The sequence below is a fragment of the Pseudophryne corroboree genome, chromosome 3 (assembly GCF_028390025.1).
Source record: "Pseudophryne corroboree isolate aPseCor3 chromosome 3, aPseCor3.hap2, whole genome shotgun sequence".
In the NCBI taxonomy this organism is placed as follows: Eukaryota; Metazoa; Chordata; class Amphibia; order Anura; family Myobatrachidae; genus Pseudophryne; species Pseudophryne corroboree.
In genome coordinates, this window is record NC_086446.1 from 516,605,339 (window position 1) to 516,631,944 (window position 26,606).

At 48.6% G+C, this 26,606-nt stretch overlaps 1 pseudogene; it reads left to right on the forward strand.

The window, feature by feature from the left end:
* Window positions 1-23,723, forward strand: part of LOC135057327 (cytochrome P450 2C31-like) — a 76,274-nt pseudogene extending 52,551 nt beyond the window's left edge.
* The last annotated feature ends 2,883 nt before the right edge of the window (window positions 23,724-26,606 follow it).

Here is a 26,606-nt window from a genome sequence, read left to right on the forward strand (position 1 = left end):
TATTCCTTTTCATTTTTTTAGGGTATTGGAGGAGGAAAATGTTGATGTAGCCACACATACATTTTAGCAGGAAGTAAACTGACCACTTGATTTTTTTCTAATCATTACTCTTTCTAGATTCCAATCATTCTCTTTGGCTGCAGACAATCCAAATTACAATGTTAGTGATACATATCTTAGCTATCTTATCTATACAACATTACAAGATGAACTCAATTGAGTGGCGTAAAAAGCTTGTAATATGTTGCCTTTGTTTTGTTTGTAAAACATTGTTCAAATGAATGTCAGTATTGTTGGAACATGTTTGTGTGTGTTAAAAATTATTAAGCATGTTTTTACACATGATGCAGAAACAAACAAATATGTACTTTTACAAAAAAAAATGTGTACAATAATGTATATGTGTGGCAAACTGTGTATTTACTTACACATCATCAAGTTTACAGCATCAAACATTAGGAAATAAATTATTCCTGATTACAGTAAGTTTGTGAGTCTTAAATATGATGGTGGATCACACATAGGGACACATGTATTCCTCAAGGCTAACATATTATATGTTGAGGAGTGTTTTTTTGGGAACACAGGTTCTCAAACTCGGCCATCAGGAACCCACACAGTGCATGTTTTGCAGGTCTACTCACAGAATCACAAGTGACATAATTAGCTCCACCTGTGAACCCAGAGCGGGCCTTAGGCATAGGCAAACTAGGCAATTGCCTAGGGCATCTGGTATGTCTAGGGGCACAAGCAGCTTCTGCTGATTAAAATGATATGCAGCATGCCTATATTCTGTGTGTAGCATTTTGTATACAAATACAGCCACAGTCGCACACAGTATATAGGCATGCTGCATATTATTTTAATTAGCAGAAGCTGCTTGTGCATCCTAGCCACATAGCAATGCAAATAAGATGCATTTTCATAACAAAAATAGGCACCCGACGTTAGCAGAGCTGCCAGTTGACTCACGCCAGGAACTATATGTGTCATTATTTGTATAAGGGCATTAATAATGTGTAACGTATGTGTAAGGGACACTATGTATGTCATTATGTGTTTAAGGGCACCAATAATGTGCGGCATATGTGCAAGGGACATTATGTGTGTAATGTGGATAAGTCATTAACAATGTGCGGCAAATGTGTAAGGGAAATTATGTATATAAGGACATTAATAAAGGTTGGCATAATGTGTAAGGTGCATTATGTTTATAAGGACATTAATAATGTGTGTCATATGTGTAAGGGGCATTACTGTGTGGTATGTGTATAAATGCATTACCAATGTGTGGCATTATGTGTATAAGGTGCTCTACTGTGTGGCGTAACATAGAAAGGGCACTACTGTGTGGTCTAATGTGAATAAGGAGCAATATGGTGTGGTGTAATGAGAATAAAGAGCAATATGGTGTGGTGTAATGTGAATAAGGAGCAATTCAGTATGATATGTGAAAGAGGGGCACTACTGTGAGAAGTAACGTATATAAGGTAAAGTGGTACTACTGTGTGATGTAATGTAAATAAAGGACACTATCGTATGATAAATTCTGAATAAAGTTGCACTACTGTGAGGCATAATTTGAATTGGGGGTACTATTGTGTGGCCATGCCCCTTGCCAGCAAAAACACATACCTTTTTGGGCTGTGCGCCGAATGTGCACACTGTTCTTATTTAAATTACAGGGGGTAGGAAAACAAAAAAAGGACTGCTATGAGTGGGGGGTGATGGTGCTGGGAAAGGGGTGCAGGGTCAGAGGCGGAACTAGCGGTGGTGCTAGGGGGCACCAACCAAAATCTTGCCTAGAGCATCATATTGGTTAGGGACGGCTCTGTGTGAACCTTTTAACATATGTCTGTGAGTAATTCATACACCTGTGCTTCTACTGTGTTACTTGAAAAACATGCACTGTGTGTGGTCCTGAGGGCCGAGTTTGTGAACCTGTGCATTAGGACATTACACACAATGATAAAGTAAAATACTAAATGGATGATGTGGGCTTGTAAGAAATTAGCACTGCAAGATTTAGAATACTTATCCAGACTTAATGCATGCCACTCATAATCTGTTGTTTTGATTTTAAAAAGACACACAATACACATGCGACATTTTTTTTCATATAGCGAGGGTATGTTTGTATGTGTCAAGGAGACAGACACATTCAGAGTAATGGATTTTGTCAAAAAACACAAAACATCTATTTATGAAGACACAACAAATGAAATAAGCAAACCAAGCTTACCTTAGAAATAGCGATTTATGATCTGTTGCCTAACCTGCCTCCCTACATCAGTACTCCAAGTATCACCAGATGTCTCTAATTCCTCTGCTTGCTGGCTGCTTTCTTCCTCCTCCTCCTCAACATGTGGCAGATGTTGTTGCAAACACATGTTATGAAGAAAGCAGCAGCAGAACACAATTTGAGTCACTTTGGAGGGACTATGCAACAAAAGGCCACCAGACTTATCAAGACACCGAAAACCTAGATTTCAGCACACCAAAACATCTTTCTATCACATTCCACGTGGACTTATGTGCATTATTGTAATTGTGTTCAGCAGGGGTATCAGGTTGGGACAACGGAGTTAGAAGCCAAGAGTAACAGCCATATCCTCCATCACCTAAAAGACAGATATAGTAACGTGATTCATGTTAAGATACAGCAACACATAAGTAACACACTGTGGGGCAGATGTATTAACCTGTAGAAGGCATAAGGAAGTGAAAAACCAGTGATATGTGCAAGGTAAAAAAGGCAGCAGACAATCTGTTCCCAAATGTTAATTTACATATTGGAGCAGATTGACAGGTGCCTTTATCACCTTGCACAGATCACTGGTTTCTCACTTCCTTATGCCTTCTACAGGTTAATACATCTGCCCCTGTATTTGGACAAAGTATACGCAGGCCTACACATATCAAATTACATACCTAGCAGCCATCCATCTGGCATTTGTCCGTCCTCAAACTTATCAAAGAGGGATGACTGACTGAGGATGAAGGAGTCATGGCAGCCCCCAGGGTAACCAGCAACAACACTCATTATTTTGAGATTTGCATAACAAACCACCTGCACATTTGTGGAGTGTTGAAAATGGCGGTTTGTATATATGTGCTGCCTGCCCCTAGGTGGTCTCAACTGAATGTGTGTGCAATCTATGGCTCCAAGCACATTGGGCATGCCAGCCAGCTCATAGAAATCTACCCTGACGGCATGCCACTGAGACTCCTGGGTAGGGAAGCAGATTGAGGCCTCGATGTGGGGCTGCAAAACAGCCAAAACCTGTGTGAACATTTTAAAGAACAATAAACTTGAGATTTTAGGACAGAACTGGCCACCGAGAAATTAAAACAAACACAAAACAGAAGAGGTAGTTAGGTATACATCACCTGTGTTAAGTTTCTTGAAAATGAGGGCTGTGCGATTCCCATGACATCCCCAGACACAGCCTGAAAGCTGCCAGTAGCCATAAAGTGCAACACAGCCAGGAGTTTGTGCAGGCCTGAGACAGGGCGAGAGCATGCTGTCTCAGGTTCTAGGCCCAGTTTGACAAGGTCATACAGACGGAAAATGTTGTTACGATTTAGACGGAACATCTGCATGACCCTATCATCGGTCAATGCGTTCAAGTTTAAACGCCCCCTAAAAAAACGAGGCCTGCGCAGCCTCCGCGGAACCTGTACAACCTGCTGACCATGTTCAGTTTCTTGGCCCTGGGTACTTACAGGCTGATGTCTGAGTCTGAGGAATTCCACAGCACACAAAAGATCACTGGCCCACAGTCCTGCTGCCATTTCTGAGTGTAGGTGTATTGAAATGGGCCTAACATCCTTTTATAGGCATCCTAATTCAGGTGTGAGTGATTTTTTATTGGCAACTATTCGCAAAAAAATATGACCGCATTTGAGCACTCAGAGACTAACACCCAAATACGAATGAATAGTGAATTCCCGTATTCTATGAAATAACAGCTGCGTTTGACCGATGGTCTATTCATTCGTATTTCGGGACGTTGTCATTCAAACCATTACGAATAGACCAGACACTGCCGAGATTGGTGCTTAGTGAATTCCCGGATTGGGACTTAGAAAAAAAAAAACAAATCGACCAAACTCGGATTTTTAGTAAATACTGGCCCATGACCCAAGCCAGGAAGGGGGTAACGTCTAAACAATACCACCGTATTTGGAAGAACTACAACTCTTGATGTGAAAGCAGAAAATATTCTGCTGTGGAATTTCATCTGGGACGTTTCCTGCTTTTTCTGCAGTCGGGTGTGGATGTGGTCCTATGTCTGGGTTCCATAAAAGTCCAGATTTTGTCCTTGTCCATTTTCTTTCAGAAACAGTTGGCTTCTCTTCCTGCGGTCCAGACGTTTTTGAAAGGTGTTCTGCACATCCAACCTCCCTTTGTGCCTCCTACAGCACCTTGGGATCTCAATTTGGTGCTGCAGTTCCTCCAATTGGACTGGTTTAAACCGCTACAGGAGGTAGATGTTAAATATTTTACGTGAAAGACCGTCACACTATTGGCGAGATGTTTGTCGGAGCTAGGGGCATTGTCTCGCAAGAGCCCCTACTTAATTTTCCATGAGGACAGAGATGAACTTAGAACTCATCAGCAAATCCTTGCTAAGGTGGTGTCCGTGTTTCACATCAACCTACCTATTGTGGTTCCTGCTGTAACGAAAACTTCTGCTACTTCAAAGTCTTTGGATGTTGTTAGGGCTTGGAAGGTGTACGTAAAGAGGTCAGCTCGTCACAGGAAATCCGACTCTCTGTTCGTTCTCTACGATCCCAATAAGATTGGGCGTCCTGCTTCTAAGCTGTCCATTGCGTGCTGGATCAGGCTCACTATCCATTATTCTTATTCCATGGAAGGCTTACTAGTTCCAAAATCTGTTCAGGCCCACTCGACTAGGCCGGTAGGTTATTCTTGGGTGGCTGCTCGGGGTGTCTTGGCTTTACCGCTCTGCTGAGCAGCTACTTGGTCAGGGTTGAACACCTTTGCTAAGTTTTACAAGTTCGATATTTTGGCCTCTGATGACCTTCAGTTTGGTCAATCAGTTCTGCAGAAACCTCAGCACTCTCCCATCCAGTTTGGGAGCTTTGGTACTTCCCCATGGTACTAAATGGAACCCCAGCATCCTCTAGTACGTAAGAGAAAATAGGATTTTAATTACCTACCGGTAAATCCTTTTCTTGTAGTCCATAGACGATACTGTGTACCCTCCCGGTGCTTCGTTATTCCTACACTGTTACTTGGTTAATTATTGCTGTTTGGTTCAACTGTTGCTGTTCCTGTTTCAAGTTTGGTTAACATGGCTTTCCTCTTGTTTGTGTGTGCTGGTTCGGAATCTCACCACTATACTTATCTATCCTTCTCTCAAGGTATATCCGTCTCCTCGGGCACAGTTTCCTAAACTGAGTCTGGTAGGAAGGGTATAGAGGGAGGAGCCAGCCCACACTATCAAATTCTTAAAGTGCCCAAGGCTCCTAGTGGATTCCATCTATACCCCATGGTACTAAATTGGACCCCAGTATCCTCTATGGACTATGATAAAATGATTTACCGGTAGGTAATTAAAATCCTTTTTCAAATAATTAGGCTGATAAGGGAAGGATTAGTATAGAGTATTGGTAAACACTTTAGAATTAAAATGTCTGTTTTCATATTCCAACAGGGCACCACTGTAATTCCCCTTCTTAGCTCCGTACTCTCAGATCCAGATCACTGGAAGAACCCTTATGATTTTAATCCAGAACACTTCCTGGATGAGAATGGAATGTTCTGCACACAGGAAGCATTGATGCCTTTCTCAGCAGGTACAACACGGATAAATGGGTTATTTTATGTTAATGTTAATCTGCTATGTGCCCATGTGTATGTTGCTTTAACAATTTTTAACTTCTGAATTATTGACCTATGGTAACATTTTACTAGTGAGTTACAAATTGCAATCCACAGTAGTCACTCCAAGGGCCAATGCCTTCAAAAAGCAAGTAAAATAAAATTGTAAAATATATATATATATGTATATATATACTAGGCGATTCATCGCGCCCTACGGGCGCTCTTCACACCGTCGTTAGGGGCTTCACCTCGTTAACCTCTGCACGGCTTTGCCGCGGGTGGGGGAGGGGGCAGTTAGCCGGGGTGGTGCGGTTGGGGGTGGGTGGGTGTGAGGGTGCTATGGTTGCAGGGGCGGGTGGAGGTGGTGCTGCAGGTAGGGGAGGGGTGGGGGTGCGGGAGCAGGGGTGCTGTGCGTAGTGGAGGGTCAGGGTGCCATGGGTGGGGAGTTGGGAGCAGGGGAGATGTGGGTTTGGGAGGGCTGTGGGAGAAGCTGGTGTAGGAGTGCCGTGGGTAGGGGAGGGGGGGGGCTCTGGGCGTGGGGGCGTTGTGCCATGGGTGGGGGACAGGTGTGGGGGGGCAGTGGTGGTGCGGATGGGGGGTGGAAGGTGGCTGCGGGGGTTCTGAGGGTTGGGGGTGTGGTGTGTGTGGGGGAGGGGGTGCAGGAGCAGGGGTGTGGCGGATGGGAGAGGGGTGGGTGCAGGAGGGGCAGATGCGGTGGTGGTGCGGGTGGAGTGGAGGATGCAGGGGTGTAGCGGGGGGAGAGGTGGGTATGGGGTTGGAGTAGGGGGGTGCCACGGGTGGGGGAGGGGGCGGTTTGCCAGTGTGGTGGGTTTGAGGGTGCCACGGTTGCAGGGGCGGGTGCTACAGGTAGGGGAGGGGTGGGGGCGCGGGAGCAGGGGTGCTGTGCGTAGGAGAGGGGCGGGGGTGCCATGGGTGGGGGGTTGGGAGCAGGGGTGATGTGGGTGTGGGAGAAGCTGGTGTGGGAGTGCCGTGGATGGGGGAGGGGGGGTGCTGGGGGTGGGGGCGTGGTGCCATGGGTGGGGGCTGGAGCAGTGGTGGTGCAGTTGGGTGGTGGGAGGCAGCTGCTGGGGTTCCGAGGGTTGGGGGGGGTGCGGGGGGGGGGGAGGGGGGGTGCAGGAGGGGCAGATGCGATGGTGGTGCGGGTTGGGTGAAGGGTGCAGCGGGGGGGAGAGGTGGGTATGGGGGAGGGGTGCTGCAGGTGTGGGAGCTACGGGTGGAGGTGGGAGTGCCGCGGGTGGGAGCGGATTTGGGGGATGCGTTGGGTGCCGCAGGGGGTGGCAGCGGGTGTTGGTGCTGTGGGTGGGGGAGGGGGCTGAGTGCCACGGGTGTTGCGGGTGTTGGTGCTGCGGGTGGGGGAGGGGGTGGAGTGCCACGGGTGGTGGGTGGATGCGGTGGGTGCCGCGGGTAGGTGGCGCGGGTGTTGGTGCTGTGGGTGGGGGAGAGGGTGGGTATGGGGGAGGGGCAGGGTTGCAGCGGGTTGGGGAGGGGCGGGGGGTGCTGCAGGTGTGGGAGCTATGGGTGGGAGTGCCGTGGGTGGGAGCGGATGTGGGGGATGCATTGGGTGCTGCAGGGGGGGCAGTGGGTGTTGGTGCTGTGGGTGGGGGAGGGGGTAGAGTGCCACGGGTGTTGGTGCTGTGGGTGGGGGAGTGCCACGGGTGGTGGGTGGATGCGGTGGGTGCCGCGGGTGTTGGTGCTGCGGGTGGGGGAGAGGGTGGGAGTGCCGCGGGTGGGGGGCGAATGCGGTTGGTTGCCACGGGTGTTGGTGCTACGAGTTGGGGGCGGGAGTTCCGCGGGTGGGTGGCGCGGGTGTTTGTGCTCTGGATGGGGGAGGGGACGGGAGTGCCGCGGGTGTTGGAGCAGCGGGTGGGGGAGGGGGGGGGTGCCATGGGTGGTGGGTGGATGCGGTGGGTGCTGCGGGTGTTGGCGCTGCAGTGGGGGAGGGGGTGGAGTGCCACGGGTGGTGGGTGGATGCGGTGGGTGCTGCGGGTAGGTGGCGCGGGTGTTGGTGCTGCGGGTGGGGGAGAGGGTGGGAGTGCCGCGGGTGGGGGGCGAATGCAGTTGGTTATCGCGGGTGTTGGTGCTGTGGGTGGGGGAGGGGGCAGAGTGCCACAGGTGGTGCGGGAGTTGGTGCTGCGGGTGGGGGAGGGGGTGGAGTGCCACGGGTGGTGGGTGGATGCGGTGGGTGCCGCGGGTAGATGGCGTGGGTATTGGTGCTGCGGGTGGGGGAGAGGTTGGGTATGGGGGAGGGGCAGGGTTGCAGCGGGTGGGGGAGGGGCGGGGGGTGCTGCAGGTGTGGGAGCTACGGGTGGGAGTGCTGCGGGTGGGAGCGGATGTGGGGGATGCGTTGGGTGCTGCTGGGGGGGGGGGCAGTGGGTGTTGGTGCTGTGGGTGGGGGAGGGGGCAGAGTGCCACGGGTGGTGCGAGTGTTGGTGCTGTGGGTGGGGGAGTGCCACGGGTGGTGGGTGGATGCGGTGTGTGCCGCGGCTGTTGGTGCTGCGGGTGGGGGAGAGGGTGGGAGTGCCGCGGGTGGGGGCGAATGCGGTTGGTTGCCGCGGGTGTTGGTGCTACGGGTTGGGGGAGGAGGCGGGAGTTCCGTGGGTGGGTGGCGCGGTTGTTTGTGCTCTGGGTGGGGGAGGGGACGGGAGTGCCGCGGGTGGTGCGGGTGTTGGTGCTGCGGGTGGGGGAGGGGGGGGGAGTGCCACGGGTGGTGGGTGGATGTGGTGGGTGCCGCGGGTGTTGGTGCTGCGGGTGGGGGAGAGGGTGGGAGTGCCGCGGGTGGGGGGCGAATGCGGTTGGTTGCCGCGGGTATTGGTGCTACGGGTTGGGGGAGGGGGCGGGAGTTCTGCGGGTGGGTGGCGCGGGTGTTTGTGCTCTGGGTGGGGGAGGGGACGGGAGTGCCGTGGGTGGTGCGCGTGTTGGTGCAGCGGGTGGGGGAGGGGGGGGGTGCGGGTGTTGGTGCAGCGGGTGGGGGAGGGGGGGAGTGCCACGGGTGGTGGGTGGATGCGGTGGGTGCCGCGGGTGTTGGTGCTGCGGGTGGGGGAGGGGGGGAGTGCCACATGTGGTGGGTGAATGCGGTTGGTGCCGCGGGTGTTGGTGCTGCAGGTGGGGGAGAGGGTGGGAGTGGCGCGGGTGGGGTGCGAATGCGGTTGGTTGCCGCGGGTGTTGGTGCTACGGGTTGGGGGAGTGGGCGGGAGTTCCACGGGTGGGTGGCGCGGGTGTTTGTGCTCTGGGTGGGGGAGGGGACGGGAGTGCCGTGGGTGGTGCGCGTGTTGGTGCAGCGGGTGGGGGAGGGGGGGGGGGTGCCACGGGTGGTGGGTGGATGCTGTGGGTGCCGTGGGTGTTGGTGCTGCGGGTGGGGGAGGGGGTGGAGTGCCACGGGTGGTGGGTGGATGCGGTGGGAGCTGCGGGTAGGTGGCGCGGGTGTTGGTGCTACGGGTTGGGGGAGGGGGCGGGAGTTCCGCGGGTGGGTGGCGCGGGTGTTTGTGCTCTGGGTGGGGGAGGGGACGGGAGTGCCGCAAGTGGTGCACGTGTTAGTGCAGCGGGTGGGGGAGGGGGGGGAGTGCCACGGGTGGTGGGTGGATGCGGTGGGTGCCACGGGTGTTGGTGCTGCGGGTGGGGGAGGGGGTGGAGTGCCACGGGTGGTGGGTGGATGCGGTGGGTGCTGCGGGTAGGTGGCGCGGGTGTTGGTGCTGCGGGTGGGGGAGAGGGTGGGAGTGCAGCGGGTGGGGGGCGAATGCGGTTGGTTACCGCGGGTGTTGGTGCTACGGGTGGGGGAGGGGGCAGGAGTTCCGCGGGTGGGTTGCGTGGGTGTTTGTGCTCTGGGTGGGGGAGGGGACGGGAGTGCCGCAGGTGGTGGGTGGAGACGGTGGGTGTTTGTGCTACGGGTGGGGGAGGGGGCAGGAGCAGTGGCGGCACAACGTGGGTGCGGGGAGTGCGGCCCGCACCCGGGTGTTACCCTCTGAGGGGTGACACCAAAGTGCCAGCTCCTGTCACAGCGCAGAAGCCAGCACTGCAGATTCAGCAGTGTCCCCCGAACCACAACGTGCCGAAAACGGGGGTCAGGACGCAAAACCACTCCCCCTTCCGCGGAGCCACGCCCCCTTTTCGCCCGCGACCGCAGCGGGTGTTAGAAAAGTGAAGACTCTGGGCGGGAGTGCTGCGGATGTTGGTGCTGCGGGAGGGGGAGGGGACGGGAGTGCCGCGGGAGGGGGGCAGATGCGGGTGGTTGCCGCGGGTGGTTGCCGCGGGAGGGAGGGAAGGGGGGGGGGGGAGTCACTGTTCAGCATGTCTCCCTGACTCAGTGGCAGCCGCAAGACTGTGAGCTTGTGAGGCGGGTAACGCGAGTTCTGCTCACAGTCAGCGGCTGCGGTGTCACCACTCACCAGGGGCAGTACGGGGAGAAGGGAGACAGGGGACTGGGCGGAGATCGGGAGGGGACTGGGCGGAGAGAGGGAGGGGACTGTTCCTGGCCAGATCTGTGCCTGTGACTCCGCCCAGCGTTACGGCCAGCACAGAGTCACAGACTTGGGCAAATATATAGGAGATATACTGTACACAAAGATGCCGGAAAGTGTTTACATAAATGTTAATATGCACGGACAAAGAGGGTGCAGATACACTATGCGATCATTACATTTCAATATAATAAAACATAATCTATCATAAGAGGTTGTTAGTATATCATTGTCCAATGATATCGTCCTACCCACCAATCATCCAGGTCATCTCTTGTTTTATTATATTGAAATGTAATGATCGCATAGTGCATCTGCACCCCCTTTATCTGTGTATAATACTTTATTCTTAGCACCATAGCACCTTTCATGACAAGACAGTATGCAATTTAGAGCCACTTCCCTACTATGTATATGTGTAGAAATACACACCTGAGCTTTAAGAATGCCTCTATTCTGATTGGCACCCCCCCCCCCCCCCCATGTTTTTAAGCAGGGAACCAGCATGGACTGCACTGTGACACAGGCATAATTCTAAGTATGTCCTATTTATTTGTACACAGCGTCAGATTATTTGGGGTTGGCATTTGGATGTGGGGCCCCCTGGTCTGTTCTGGCTGGGCTGTCTCAGGACATCACCATTTAAATGCACAGTCACTTTTATATCATATTTGTCTATTATTCATGTATGCATATATTTTCACATACTCTTCACCTTTGAACACTTAGTAGCGACCTTCACACTCCTATACCTTATATTACTTTACTATCACTATCCTTTAGTGTGATGCCCTGGGGGTGTCCTTTGCTGGATCATGTTATGGGGTTCCCTGCATCCTGGATGTTGGCCCCATAGTGTTAGGGACCTGCTCGACAAAAGGTGACCTGGATGATTGGTGGGCAGGCGATATCATTGGCCAACAATATACTAACAACCTCTTATGATAGATTATATTTTATTATATTGAAATGTAATGATCACATAGTGCATCTGCACCCCCTTTGTCTGTGTATACTACTTTATTCTCAGCAGCATAGCACCTTTCATTACTGGAGGGTGTGTAATTTAGAGCCATTTCACATAAATGTTAATATGTAGTGCAAAACTCAGTATTTAAACATAAAATATGCAGCTATCTCCACTGTAAATGTACATAATTACAATTTTTAAGGCAGAGGGGGTTCATTTACATGAATGTATTTATTTGTTTATACTGTAAGGTGATCAAACACACTCTCTGTATTATATGGTAGTCATTGAAGCTTTCCGTATTATATAGTAGTTGTCACAACTCTGGTGCACCGATCCTCCAGATACGCCAATCTGTGAATCGCCACCCATGACACTTTATGATTACCTCAGCATGAGTGGTTAATCAACACAGTCACTGTTACCAGCTAAAGTTACTTTTTGAGACACTGCCCAGCGCAAGTTCTCACCTGCAGACACTATTATTTATACTTGAAAAATGGGCAACATGGGCCACTTGAGGTCTTGGGTTAAAAAACACGGAACCAGAACTAGAATTATTGTTTTTAATTCAAGAATATCTTCAAAGCTTATAGTTCCAAAAAAAAAAGAAAGTTACAAGATTATAATAATTCAAATAGTCACACAAGTAATCACAATTTCAAGAAATAAAATAAAGGAAGAAAACAACCTTCAGGTCACCTGTAGTGGAGAAGAAAGCGAAGTGAGGCCTCTTCTGATATTGGGATTTCATTATAGGATCAAGTCTCTTACTTGATCCCCCTAACGACGATGCACATTATCTGTGGAGTGTTTCTCATATTTAAACCCACCGCAGCTCACCCGCAGCCCCCCACCCTTTGGGATTCCTATTAACCCTTCCAAAACCAAAATTGATTGATTCTAAGGTTATACCATGGGGTCTCTGGGTCACTCCAGCAGGGGTGGATGCTCTTATCGGTGTTACTGTTTGAAGCCTGGAGGCCAGGTCAGCTTGCATATCCTAATCTGGACTGGAGGCATCCTTATTCAGTAGTGGTAAGTCAGATGTTCCTTCTCCAAATAGGGCTGGCTGTGCTTTTCCACTATTCTCCCTTTTACAATGTATGGCCTTGGAGACTTTGCAGTGGTTCCTTTAAGAGCTCACTAAACCCTTGGAAATTGCATCCCAATATGAGAGGATAGGGGAGTTTAGGACCAATGTGGTGACCACCTCAAAAGTGTGCCCCTTTTTGGTGAGGCTCACATGGACCTGGGGGAAGTTTACTGTGGACCCATGAACGCAGAGTACTTCGACAAACACTGGCACTTTTTCCACTGCCCTGGGCAGGACAGCCTCAGAGATCTGGGTCCGCTCACTCCCTCAGTTTATAATAGCTGGGAGTTCCCGGCCATTTAGTAACAAAGTTTCCCACATTAACGAGGGTCTAGAATCCAGGGGTACAATAGTGCAAAAAGTGAAATACGTGGCACCCATACTGGTAACCTCACACTCCAAATGCTCTGCTTTTCTGGGACAGTACTGCCTTATATGACCTGACTCTCAACACATAGCAAATGACATCTCCAGCTGTTTCCTTGAAGAGAAGTGACATACGGGTTCACATGCCACTGGGCTGCCATCTTAAATGGCACATTCCCTGGTTTCTTTTCTGGTAATTTTGTCATATTTCCTGCAATCTCATACTGCTCCAATACTATGATTAATTCCTTTAAATTCAGCATGTAAGACCCAGCGCCTCATATTCCACCCAAGGGTTCATATACACTGGTCAATACCAGTATATACACTGGTCATTTTTATAGTCAGAACTCTGGAGTAAATGTGTATGGCAGGTAAAGCAGTGCCTCCCCAGCCTACTTTTTTCTGCACATTTCTGATAAAAACTCACCAAAGTTCCAGTGGTATATACGGCTGCCCCTGTGTATAAGGGATGCTTTTAATTTGCCAGCTGTTGTGATCCCAGTGGTCAGGATACCGATGCCGGAATCCCGACAGCCAACAATGCTGCCAGCCAGAATCCTGGCGCAACAGAACTATTCCCACTCATAGAGTGGGAATAGATCCTGTGGCAAGCACAGCGAGCTGCCAAGCCCACAGCCTGGCAAATGCAAGGGGACTCTTAGCGATCATCCCACTGCTGGCATTCTGGCAGGTGGAATGCCGCTGTCGGGATATTGACAGCCAGCATCCTGTCTGCAGGTAAATCATACTGAATTTGTCTATAATGCCCACAAGAACCCTTGTGTTCATATATTGTGTGTAAATCTGCCTCTGGTACTAACCAGTTCCTCCATAGCCATTTACTTTTCCACACGTCCCTGTTTAGAACCCCTGGTAATAGGGCCCTTTCATGGAAGCGCTGTGCTTTTACAGAAGGAGTTGAATGGTACTTTTAAGAAAGTAATTTTTTTTGCATCAGCAGATAATAGCTTAGCATAATCTGTCTGAGCCTCACTGGTAAGATAGGGGGCAAGCTTACCAGCCCAAATATCCACTGGCCATTTTAAGCTCTGTGCCACCCTTTCGACAGGGAGGTACACACGGAGTGATGTTCACTTAATTTTCTAAGCAATATGACTAGTTTGCTTAGAAATTAAGAACACATCGCTCTGTGTGTAGGGGTGCCGGTGACATCATGCCCAATCTTGCTCAGCACACATCTCCGGGAGAAATCCTACACACACTAAATTGGATGCAAGGTATACAAAGGTTTTTCTACCTCAATAAACCTTGCTTCCAATTGAATTCCCCCTGTTGTGAGAATGTGACACTCAGATAAGTAACAGAGATGAGTGTGTGATTTTATTTCTCCCCGTATTTCTTACCGTTGTCTGAACAGGGGGTTAAACTGGCAGTTCATCACATACAAACAGATTGCATTAACAATTCTGACTCGAGACAGTGGTATAAAATGTATTCTGCTGGAACTCGGCTTGATAGTCTGCTCTGGCTGAAAGAAGTCTCAGCACAAATTAATACATAATGCAATGAATGCTTAGCAACAAAATAGTCATTTAGCTTAGGCTTAAATAATAATACTAAACACTTGTTATGCTAAGACCTTTTAGGTGCAAAATAAACGTTATGGTAAGAACTTACCGTTGATAACGTGATTTCTCTTATGTCCACAGGTATCCACAGGATAACATTGGGATATTGTCGAGCGACAGCGAAAATGGCACCAACACGGTCACGAGCTTTCTGGCCTCCCAGGATGCATTGGGGCCTCCACTATAGTCCCGCCCACTGACTCAGTCAGATCAGTTCTTTCCACAGCGATTATAGGCAGGAACATTAGGTAGAGACCTGTACAGGCGATAAGAACACACATGCACACCCTTCCATACAAGAAGGAAGAGGTTTTTAGTGTTTGTCTAGATCCTCAAATCAGATGGGTCCGGGTGGGATCCCTGTGGATACCTGTGGACATAAGAGAAATCACGTTATCAACGGTAAGTTCTTACCATAACGTTTATTTCTCTGGCTGGGTCCACAGGATTATCCACAGGATAACATTGGGATTCCCAAAGCCATTTTAGTGGTGGGGACGCTCCTGATTGCACAGGAGGACCTTTCGCCCGAAGTCTGCGTCATGAGAGGCAAAAGTATCCAAGGCATAATGTCTGATGAATGTGTTTATGGAAGACCATGTGGCTGCCCTACATATCTGTTCTGCTGATGCACCCTGTTGTGCTGCCCATGAAGGACCTACCTTACGTGTAGAGTGTGCAGAGACATTAGCCGGAATAGGGAGATCTGCATGAGAATAAGCTTCAGATATTACCACTCGGAGCCATCTCGCCAGCGTCTGTTTACTAGCAGGCCAACCTCTCCTATGGAATCCGTAGAGGATGAAGAGGGAATCTGTTTTCCTGATGGCACTAGTACGATCTATGTAGATTTTTTAAGACCGGACCACGTCCAGTGACGCTTCTCCCGCAGATAGTCCCGATACCTGAAAAGCTGGGACTACAATCTCTTCATTCAGGTGAAACTTTGACACCACCTTTGGAAGATAACTAGATCTCGTTCTGAGAACTGCTCTGTCTGGAAAAAAACTTAGGAAAGGAGACTTACATGATAATGCTCCTAAATCTGACACTCTTCTGGCTGACGCCATTGCCAGTAAAAAAAGAACTTTAATCGTTAACCACTTAAGATCCGCTCTCTCAAGTGGTTCAAACAAAGGACCCTGGAGAAATTTAAGAACTAAATTCAAATCCCAGGGAGCTGCAGGAGGAACAAATGGAGGTTGAATATGTACTACTCCTTGGAAAAACGTACGTACATCCTGTAGGTCAGCAATCTTCTGCTGAAACCATACAGTAAACGCTGAGACTTGCACCATCAAGGAAGCAACCTTCAACCCCTTATCCAATCCTGCCTGCAGAAAATCCAAAATTCTAGCTACTTTAAAGGCTCTTGGATTGTAATTTTTTCCAGAACACCAATGAATATAGGCTTGCCATATTCTATGATATACACGGGCCGAAGAAGGCTTTCTTGCTCTAAGCATGGTTTGGATTACTTGCTTTGAAAATCCTTTAGCCTCTAAGATAGAGGTTTCAACAGCCACGCCGTCAAACACAGGCGATCCAGATGACTGTGACAACAAGGACCCAGCATTAACAGATCTGGACGTTGAGGGAGCAGTATCGGTGCTTCCACAGACATTCTCCACAGATCTGTGTACCAATGCCTTCCTGGCCAAGCTGGAGCTATTAGAATGATTGCTCCTTTTGCCTGTTTTATCTTTCTCACTACTCTGGGTAACAGAGATATTGGAGGGAACAGATATGCCAGCTGAAACCTCCATTCTACTGACAGTGCGTCTACCAGGACTGCTCCTGGGTCCCTTGTTCTTGATCCGTACCTCGGAACTTTGTTGTTTAGACGAGACGCCATAATGTCTATCTCCGGTAGACCCCATCTGTTCACCAGTGTCTGAAACACTTCTGGGTGTAGTGCCCATTCGGTTTCCTGAATGGTGTGCCGACTGAGAAAATCCGCTTCCCAATTTAGTACACCCGGGACAAATACTGCTGACAATGCTGGGAGATGGAGTTCTGCCCACTTTAGAATGGGAGTTACTTCCTCCATCAGACTCTTGCTGTGAGTCCCTCCTTGATGATTTAGGTATGCTACTGCCGTCGCATTGTCTGAGCGGATCTGGACTGGTCTTCCTTGTAGATTGTCCTTTGCCTGAACTAGGGCCAAGTAAATGGCTCTTATTTCTAACAGATTTATCGGCAGGCGACTTTCCCTTGCGGTCCATTTTCCCTGGAACCACAGGCTTCCGAGTACTGCCCCCCAACCTTGCAGGCTGGTATCTGTCGTCAGGACTTGCCACTCTTTTATCCAAAAGGGTCTCCCCTTGTTTAAATGGTCTGTCTGTAGCCACTATGCTAGAGACCTTTTTACATTTACTGGAATCTTTATCATCTGCTTCTTTATTGTTTGATGATTTCCGTTCCATTTTGTCAAAATGAGATGCTGCAATGGTCTGGAGTGGAATTGCGCATAATCCACCATGTCGAACGTTGATACCATCAGACCCAACAGTCGCATTGCTGCATGGACTGACATTGTCTGGGCTTGCAACGCTTCCTGAGCCATGACCTGCACCTTGACTATTTTCTTCTCTGGTAAGAGAACTCTCTGTAGGTCTGAATCCAATATGGCTCCCAAATGAACCATCCGCTGTGATGGATTCAGGGACGACTTCTCCCAATTTATGAGCCACCCGTGTCTCTGTAAACAAACTATCGTCTGTTGGAGATGGCTCAACAGTAAATCTTGCGACTGTGCTAAGATTAATAGGTCGTCTAGGTATGGGAATATCCTTATCCCTTGTTTGCGCAGACAAGCTGCCATAACCACCATGATCTTGGTAAACACCCTGGGTGCTGTAGCTAGCCCGAAGGGCAGAGCTTGGAACTGGAAGTGTTCCTTGAGGGTGGCAAACCTGAGGTAACACTGATGTGATAGTGCTATAGGCACATGTAGGTAAGCATCCCGCACATCCAGAGATACCATATAGTCTCCCGGTTCCATAGCCAACATTATGGAGCGTAACGTCTCCATGTGGAACTTCGGGATCCATATGTAATTGTTCAACCTCTTCAGATTTAGAATTGGTCGATATGACCCATTTGGTTTCTGGATTAGAAACAGATTGGAGTAATACCCCTGTCCCTTTTGTGATGGAGGTACTGGGACAATCACACCTGACTGCAGTAATTTTTGGACTGCTTCTTGCAGGGCATTGGCCTTCGACTCTATACGAGACGGGCTGGTGCAAAAAAATCTTTGAGGAGGCTGCCTCCTGAATGGGAACCCATACCCCTGAGATACTACCTTCTGCACCCAGGTATCTGTTGTTGACTGTTGCCATGTGGGTGCAAATTGCAGGAGTCGGCCCCCAACCCTGGAATCCTCCAGGCGGAGGCCCGTCTCTTCAGGCTGAGGGCTTTTGTTCAGGTTTGGAAGCTGGCTTTTTGCTAGCCCACTGCTTCCTACCCCTGGATTTAAACTGGGGTTGTTTAGGCTCCTCTTTACCTTTCGCTTTGCTTTGCCAGCGAAATGAGCGAAATTTTAAACCCTTGGACTTAGGGTTGTAGGTAGCCGGAAATCTGACCTTCTTCGATTCAGCCTCTGACTCTAGGATATCCGATAAAGGTTTTCCAAATAATATATTACCCACGAAAGGCAATGCTTCCAATTCCTTCTTGGACTCCGCATCTGCCTTCCAGGTCCGTAGCCAGACTGCTCTGCGAGCGACTACTGCCAGGGCTGAAGCTTTAGAAGCAACAGTGCCTACATCAATGGCTGCTTCTTCTAAATACTGGGCAGATTGTCTTAAACGGCAAAGACGATCCTCTTGCTCCCTAGTAGGAGAGGGGATGTCATTCTCTAGTTCCTCTATCCATTCGCCCATTGCCTTTGCTACCCGGCCGAAGCCATAGCAGGTCTTACCACTGCACCCACAAGAGAAAAAATATTTTTCAATAGGCTCTCTACCCTTCTGTCTGTGACATCATTCAAAGAGGTAGATGACAGTGGCAAAGCAGATTTGTGCACTAGTCGCAGAACATGTGCATCTACTTTTGGAGGAACTTCTCTCTTCGAACAATCTCCAGCAGGAAATGGATAATAAGAATCCCATCTCCTAGGAATCTTATACTTTTTCCCGGGCGCTGCCCAAGATTCATCCATCATTTCCGTCAACTCCTCTGACGCTGGAAATTCAGCTTTCACTGACTTTGTTCGTTTGAATACAGGAGCTTTTGCTTTTAACGCTGTCTTGGCTGGTTCTTCCAGAGAAAGCACAGCCTTTACTGCATTAATGAGTTCAGCTACATCATCTGAACTAAAGCTCTGCGACTGATCATCATACGGAGTTGAATCTATTGTTTCCGCATCATCATCCGATGTATCCTCTTGTGTAGTCTGCCATACAGACGTATCTGTCTTAGTCTTACCTACCCCTTGGTTGCTTGTAGAGGCTACTGGAACCAAACCATAGGAAGGGAGCTGCATGTATGGGTTCATAGTGTAACCTAACCCTTGAGGTGGTGCTACTGGAGCTAACCTTTCCGCTATTGAAGACAGAGTCTTTGCGAACATATTCCATGGTGGCTCTACTGGAGGTTGGTCCTGTTTTTTACTTCGCTGAAAAGCGAAACAGTTTGCACACAAACCCTCATAAGTGACCAATTGAATCATATCAATTACCCCTGACTTACAAGATAAGCATGTTAGGGCTGTAGGAGTGCTTGACAGATTCTCCTCATCACTTTTGCCGCTCACAGACATTTTTTCTGATATTGACTACACAATTTTGTGACTGAACCACACCCTATAATCAGTATATAAAGGTGAAATCAATCTGACCACAGTGCACCTGATTTGAGGGTCAGAACAGGACTGACATTACACAGAAAAGTCAGCACGCATACTAGCAGTCAGTCACATGTTAAAGCATTAGACATTGTCATATGAGAATACAACCTCCATAATAACTTATACATAAGTAGGAAAATTGTACTTCTGTTTAACTGGTTCTTTTTCAACATAACATGCAGAAAACACAGTAATATACAGGTCTCATATGCAATAGGTACTAAAAATTAACAGTGCACACTAAGAAGTAGAAGGAATTTTTAGTACTGTATACCCTGCCTCCAGGGAGCGGGATACAGGGAGACTCACCACACTTCCATATCCAAGCAAAGACGCTCGAAAGACGCTGAGTGGATTCAGACGCTACTGGTGTACACTGCCGCTCTTGGTAACTGATAACGGACACGGACACTCACCAACGGACACGGACGCTGAGCGACTCCACGTGCATGCAGACACTAAAGGCCTGCGACTCGGTCTGGGCGGGTTTAATTCCAGTGTACACAACCGCAGCGTCTAAGCTGCGACCAGGTACCCTCGTGGTAGCGTCTGAGCCGGAAGTGAGGTCATTCAGTTCATGAAACGAGAGACCCGCGGGAACTGGCCATGAACTCGGAGGAGGGACGGCCAGGAGAGCGTCTGAAACCCCCTGTTGACTTAAACTCCCAGGATCGCGGCCTCACCTAGTCCTGGCGCCTATGATCCCGGAGCGTAGCGCTGTCACACTCGAGATGTTCGGCGCATCAACACGCTGTTTGTAGTCTCCACCAAATCAGCGTAGCTGTGTCCTGACCCCTCTAGTAAGAGGAAGTCCATATACTCACTGTCTCCCCATGCTCCGGCCACAGCCTGGTAACGTCTGCTGGACCTGCTAGAACATCCGACACAGACGCCCGTCGAGACAGCACTGTACCGCGAAGGTAAGCATTGTTGTGACCCGGTGGGGAGTTGTTGGAGCGACTCTTTCTAATACACGTTTAAGACGCTGTTAAGAGAAGTCGCTCAAACCAAAACAGTAAGTCTATAAAAATAAAGTAATGAAAACTTGAGGCTGCTTTCACAGCAGCCCTGTGACCATGCGGCTTCCTGCCGCACCAAGCAAAAAACTGATCTGACTGAGTCAGTGGGCGGGACTATATAGTGGAGGCCCCAATGCATCCTGGGAGGCCAGAAAGCTCGTGACCGTGTTGGTGCCATTTTCGCTGTCGCTCGACAATATCCCAATGTTATCCTGTGGATAATCCTGTGGACCCAGCCAGAGAAACACTAATACAATCCAAACACTGTTTTACACTAAACAATGCATTAAGGGGGTCATTCTAAATTTAGCACAGCTACGATCATTCACACTGACATGCGGGGGGACGCCCAGCACAGGGCTATACCTACCCGCATGTCAGAGCCCCCCCCCCCCCCCCCACAGAAGTGCAAAGGCATTGCACAGCGGCGATGCATTTTCACTTCAAGAGTAGCTCCCGACTAGCGCAGCTTTAACGTGCTGGTCGGGAGCTACTCATCGCTCACCGACTTGCAGCGACTGCGTGAGACATCACGCAGCCGCTGTGGCCCTCCCCCTGTTTGGTCCAGTCACGCCTGCGTTGGCCGGACCGCGCCTACGAAACGGCGGCCAAACGCCGCTGTTCCGCCTTCCTCCACCCAGCAACCGCCTTTGCCTGTCAATCAGGCAGAGGCAATCGTAGCTGCCCGACGGCCTTCGGCCGTCTGGCATGCGCCGGTGCACTGCGGCACCGGCGCATGCACAGATCTGACCCAATTGTTCGCTGTGATAAACTGCAGCGTGCGATCAGGTCAGAATGACCCCCTAAGGCAGTGGCTCTCAAATGCGTTCCTCAAGGCACCCCAATGGTCCGGGATTTAAGTATATCCATGTTTAGCCAAAGGTAATTTAATTAGCACCTCAGTAAATTTGATTTAATCATCTGTGCTGCACCAATGGATATACCTAAAACCTGGACCGCATTTGAGAACCTCAGCATTAAGGTCTAAATAATTTCAACTCTGGGGCCCCAGTTTTCATTGAAGTACTCAGAACGAGCAAAGTCCATTAGATTGCCCAGTTTTACTAATTCAAAATCTTTATGCCAATTACAGTATAAGTAAGGTATAAGTAAGGCATTGCAGGGACATGTTGGCTCTGTTCCAAATTGTGTGGCTTCCTCTCCTTGCTTAGAAATGTTTTACTGCTCTCAGTCTACAGGGCAGACAGAATTGTTACTATTTAACTCTCCAGATAACTTCTGCAACAAAAGTATCTATCTTTAGCTGACAAATTCCTTATTTATCTGTGCAACAGTGACAACTACATAAAGTATAAACTGCAGGTCTCTGAAGAGTTGAGCACTGTATCAATATTCTCCTTGCAATGCTGATGCTCCTTTAACTGTAGTTTAAAAACTGTAGCTGTCAGTGTGTAGTATGTGTCTCTGGATGAAGTGTCTGCTATCTAAGGAGCTGCTAATTGAAACTTCACTTATAAAAGAACTTCTGCAGCTTAATGTCCCAAAGCTATGCTTGTCTGCAGTATTCGAAGTAAGATACAATGTAGGCAAATAAACTGTCTCTGACCCATTACTAGCATTCTCCCTCTCCTTGGCTATCTCTGGAAGAGCTTTCAGCTTGCACAGTAGTTAGGGAAGCAGAACTACCAACCTGTCGTGCGATGGTTAAGATGGCCTTAATTGATAGCTGTGTGCTGACTATGGGGCTCATTTATCGACGAGTGATAAAACTGGTTGTGAATGATAAAACGTGTGTATGATTAATGGTGCTCCAGCCAGTCAGCTCCTAACTGTCAGGTGTTCAGCACCTGTCATGTGCTTGAAAAATGACACTTAGGAGCTGATTGGCTGGAACACCGTTTATCACACACAAGTTTTATCCTCTACTATAAGTTTTATCACTCATTGAAAATTGGGCCCCTAAATGTCCTTTTAGCCTGTATCCGTAGCTTTCCCCATCTGTAGCAAGTGAGTGCCTTCTCTCCACACCCCAGTGGCCAGTCTTAAGGGCCCCATACACTAGTACAATAATGCCTGATTTCATCTGATTTCGATGTTTCAGGCCAATAAATCGGATGAAAATGGGCAAATTGCGTGTGCTTTACTTCTGATCCGATCCGATGCACGGTCCCGTGAGCACCGGATTGGAGCCCCTAGATTAGAAGTGCTGCACTAAAGATAACTCAGACCCCTCAGGCATGGCTGGGATTACATTGTACGCAAATGGACCACATACGATGTATTGTATGTGATCCTACCGCCCAGGAAGCTGCCGGGTGGTTCAAGGGAAATCTTATGTGACTTGAGGGTCCGATATGTCTCTGTAGTGTATGGGGCCCTTAAAGATAGGAGTCGCCTCCAGTCATGCCTCTACTTGGGCCGGAGAACTGTGGTATCCTTCTCCAGCTGGGGTTTTCTGGGAATGCGCGCCCCTGCTCTGCCCCATCCAGCTCCCACCAGCTGAGGTTACCGAAAGCTGCAGGTCACTGAGAAGGACTCACACTGCACTCCGGTTTCCATATCGCCAACTCTGGGCACCGGGCGCTGAAACTGCATCTCATCACGTTGCGCAGCACTCCTGCCTCCAACAGTCACCTCCATCGCCCTTAGATGGCTGCTTCCAACTGCTCCAAAGGTCAGGGAGATTGGCCTTTTTATCAGCTCCTTCAGCATGTGCTGTCTCCCCTTCCTGACAGACCCTCCCCGTTAACCCTAACACTGCTGCAGGACTGTCACTGGCTGAGGTAGCATTTTGTTGCGGTAGGGGGCACAATAAAAGAATTGAAGTTTGCAGAGGGTCTAAAAAGGTACATAGAGTTAAATGCACATTTGTGGCAACTCTAACAGGGTGCCACAAGAAGGCCCCATTGACAATAGTTGCAGACATTCAACTGCCAATGGTATTGCGATGGAGATGCAGACACCTCTGACTCACTTTTAGATGTGTATATGGAGAATGTGCAGTGCTAAATATAAGGTCTGTTCACAAAACCTACTTGTCCGCAACTCATTTGCCCCACTAAGGTTGACATCCTGATTTGTGATGTTAGAGCTAAGACAGCATGTACCAAGATGTTAGGGGTTTGGAAAATCCAAACCAGAATATATTAAAGATCAATGACTGTATGGGGAAGAAGAAATACTATAACTATAATAGCAGGAGACATTATGATTTAAAATTCTATAGGTAATGGAAGAAATTATTGATGTGATGGATATGAATACAGTAATTGTGTTGTTACAGGAAAGAGGATCTGCCCAGGAGAAGGACTGGCACGCATGGAGATCTTCCTCTTCATCACTGCTCTTCTTCATAAATTCACATTAAAACCTGCAAATAACAGTGATACCTTCAACCTGGAGATTCTGAGATGAGCCTTCCGAAATAATGGACTTGATTACAATCTGAGAGCCTATCCCAGAGCACATAATAACCAAGGATGATTGCTATTTTTGTCAAGAAAGCTATATTCTGTGAAAACATTTAGCAAGAATATTAACCCAGAAATTAAAATGTGGAGTTCAGTATTAACATTAATTCCTGAGTTACATTTGATCTACTGTTCACTTTAAGATAATCTGAATCTGCTCGCTCTGTTTTAACATAATAGTGGCGAATGAATCAAGTACTTATCAAATGAATACAGCTTTAGGTCATTAGGTTTATGTTGTTCTTAATTTTGCATGATTAAAAAACGGTTGCTCTGTTTTGAAAGGCTAAAACTCCTTGAAGTATATTTTCAACAACATTTAACTTCTTAGTTTCCAGCAGTCTCTCACTGATTAGCAGAACTGTGTTGGTGCCAGACTCTTGCAGGTCTGCCTCTGGACCTTATCTCTGTGTAAAAACATGGGGAAGAAGAGATTCAGACAATGCACACATGGGGGTATATTTACTAAGGTCCCGATTTTCACCGAGATGCCGTTTTTTCTTCAAAGTGTCATCTCGGTAATTTACTAAGCAAAAATCACGGCAGTGATGAGGGCATTCGTAATATTTTGGAAGTCCTAGGAAAAAATTACGAATCAATACACCATCGGTCAAATACGCCTGCAATTTGGTAGAAATCGGTCATTTACTAAAAAGTACAAATCACAAACACTGCCGACAATAGGCAAACACTGCCGTGCTGAAATACAAATTGTGAAAAAGTGCTAAAAAAAAACAGACCTGCTTTTTTATCCCGTGTTTGGATAGGCATGCACGGATCCATGAGATCCGTGCATGTTTATCAGTGGGAAGGGGATGGGAAAGTGTTATTTTCTTGGGAAAAAAATGCGTGGGGTCCCCCCTCCTAAGCAAAACCAGCCTCGGGCTCTTTGAGCCGGCCCTGGTTGCAAAAATATGGGGGGAAAAAATGATAGAGGTTCCCCCATATTTAAACAACCAGCACCGGGCTCTGCGCCTGGTCATGGTTCCAAAAATACGGGGGACAAAAAGCGTAGGGGTCCCCCGTATTTCTGAAACCAGCACCGGGCTCCACTAGCCAGATACATAATGCCACAGCCGGGGGACACTTTTATATAGCTCCCGGCGGCCCTGGCATTACATAACCAACTAGTCACCCCTGGCCGGGGTACCCTGGAGGAGTAGGGACCCCTTCAATCAAGGGGTCCCCCCCTCCAGCCACCCAAGGACCAGGGGTGAAGCCCGAGGCTGTCCCCCCCATCCAAGGGCTGCGGATGGGAGGCTGATAGCCATTGTGTAAAAAAATGAATATTGTTTTTAGTAGCAGTACTACAAGTCCTAGCAAGCCTCCCCCGCAAGCTGTTACTTGGAGAACCACAAGTACCAGCATGCGGAGGAAAACCGGGCCCGCTGGTACCTGTAGTACTACTACTAAAAAAAATACCCCAATAAAAACATAAGACACACACCTTGAAAGTATAACTTTAATGCATACATACACACCTCCATATACACATACTTACCTTATGTTCACACGAGGCTCGGTCCTCTTCTCCATGTAGAATCCATGGTGTACCTGTTGAAAAAATTATACTCACAAAATCCAGGGTAGAAGGCTCTTCTTCTTGTAATCCATTTGTAATCCACGTACTTGTCAAAATAAAAAAACGGACACCCGACCTCGAACTGAAAGGGGCCCCATGTTTTCACATGGGACCCCTTTCCCCGAATGCCAGAAACCCCCTCTGACTTATGTCTTAGAGGGTTTCATCAGCCAATCAGGGAGCGCCACATTGTGGCACCCTCCTGATTGGCTGTGTGCTCCTGTACTGTATGACAGGCGGCACACGGCAGTGTTACAATGTAGTGCCTATGCGCTCCATTATAACCAATGGTGGGAACTGTGTGGTCAGCGGTGAGGTTACTTTCGGTCAACCGCTGACCACAAAGTTCCCACCATTGGTTATAATGGAGCGCATAGGCGCTACATTGTAACACTATATAAAAGTTTCCCCCGGCTATGGCATTATGTATCTGGCTAGTGGAGCCCGGTGCTGGTTTCAGAAATACGGGGGACCCCTACGCTTTTTGACCTCAGTATTTTTGGAACCAGGACCAGGCGCAGAGCCCGGTGCTGGTTGTTTAAATATGGGGGAACCTCTATCATTTTTTCCCCCATATTTTTGCAACCAGGATCGGCTCAAAGAGCCCGAGGCTGGTTTGGCTTAGGAGGGGGGACCCCACGCAATTTTATTTTTACTTTTAAACATTTTTTTTTTTTTTACAAGGTGCACAATGAAGCCCAGCACGGATCTCTCAGATCCGGACGAGATTCATTGTATTAAAGTCGGCAGTGTTTTACAAGTCACTCACGTAAAACACTGCCTAAAAAAACGAATTACATCGACATCGGTAAAACCGAAAATGCAGAATACGGCAGCTTAGTAAATTAGTCGTAATAAATTCAAAAAGTTGCATATTTACACTTTCGATGTCATTCGTGATTGAACTTTGACCTCAAACGGGAAAATACTAATTTTAGTAAATATACCCCATACTGTCTACAGGTACAGATGTATGGTCTGCACAAACAGCGAATGTGTGACAGGAACAGAAGCCCCAGTCATTTGCTGTACATTTGAAGGAAACTGCTTTTCTCCAGCAGGGTCCACAGGTTATCCACAGGATATGATGGAGCGACAGCGGATTGGCACCAAACAATCACAAGCTTTCAATCCTCCCAGGATGCAACGGGCCCGTCCATATATCCCCGCCACTGGCTCAGGCAAATCAGTTTTTTGTTTGGTGCAGCAGGAGCCAGACCATGGTCAGAGGGCTGCTGTTCTTGGCAGCCCTAAGCTTTCTTATTTTATCTTTATAGTCTTACTATGTTTTTGAGCGATCTTTCTTAACAGCGTCACTCCAACAACTCTCTGCCGGGTCGCAACAACACTTACCCATGTGCAGGGGTTA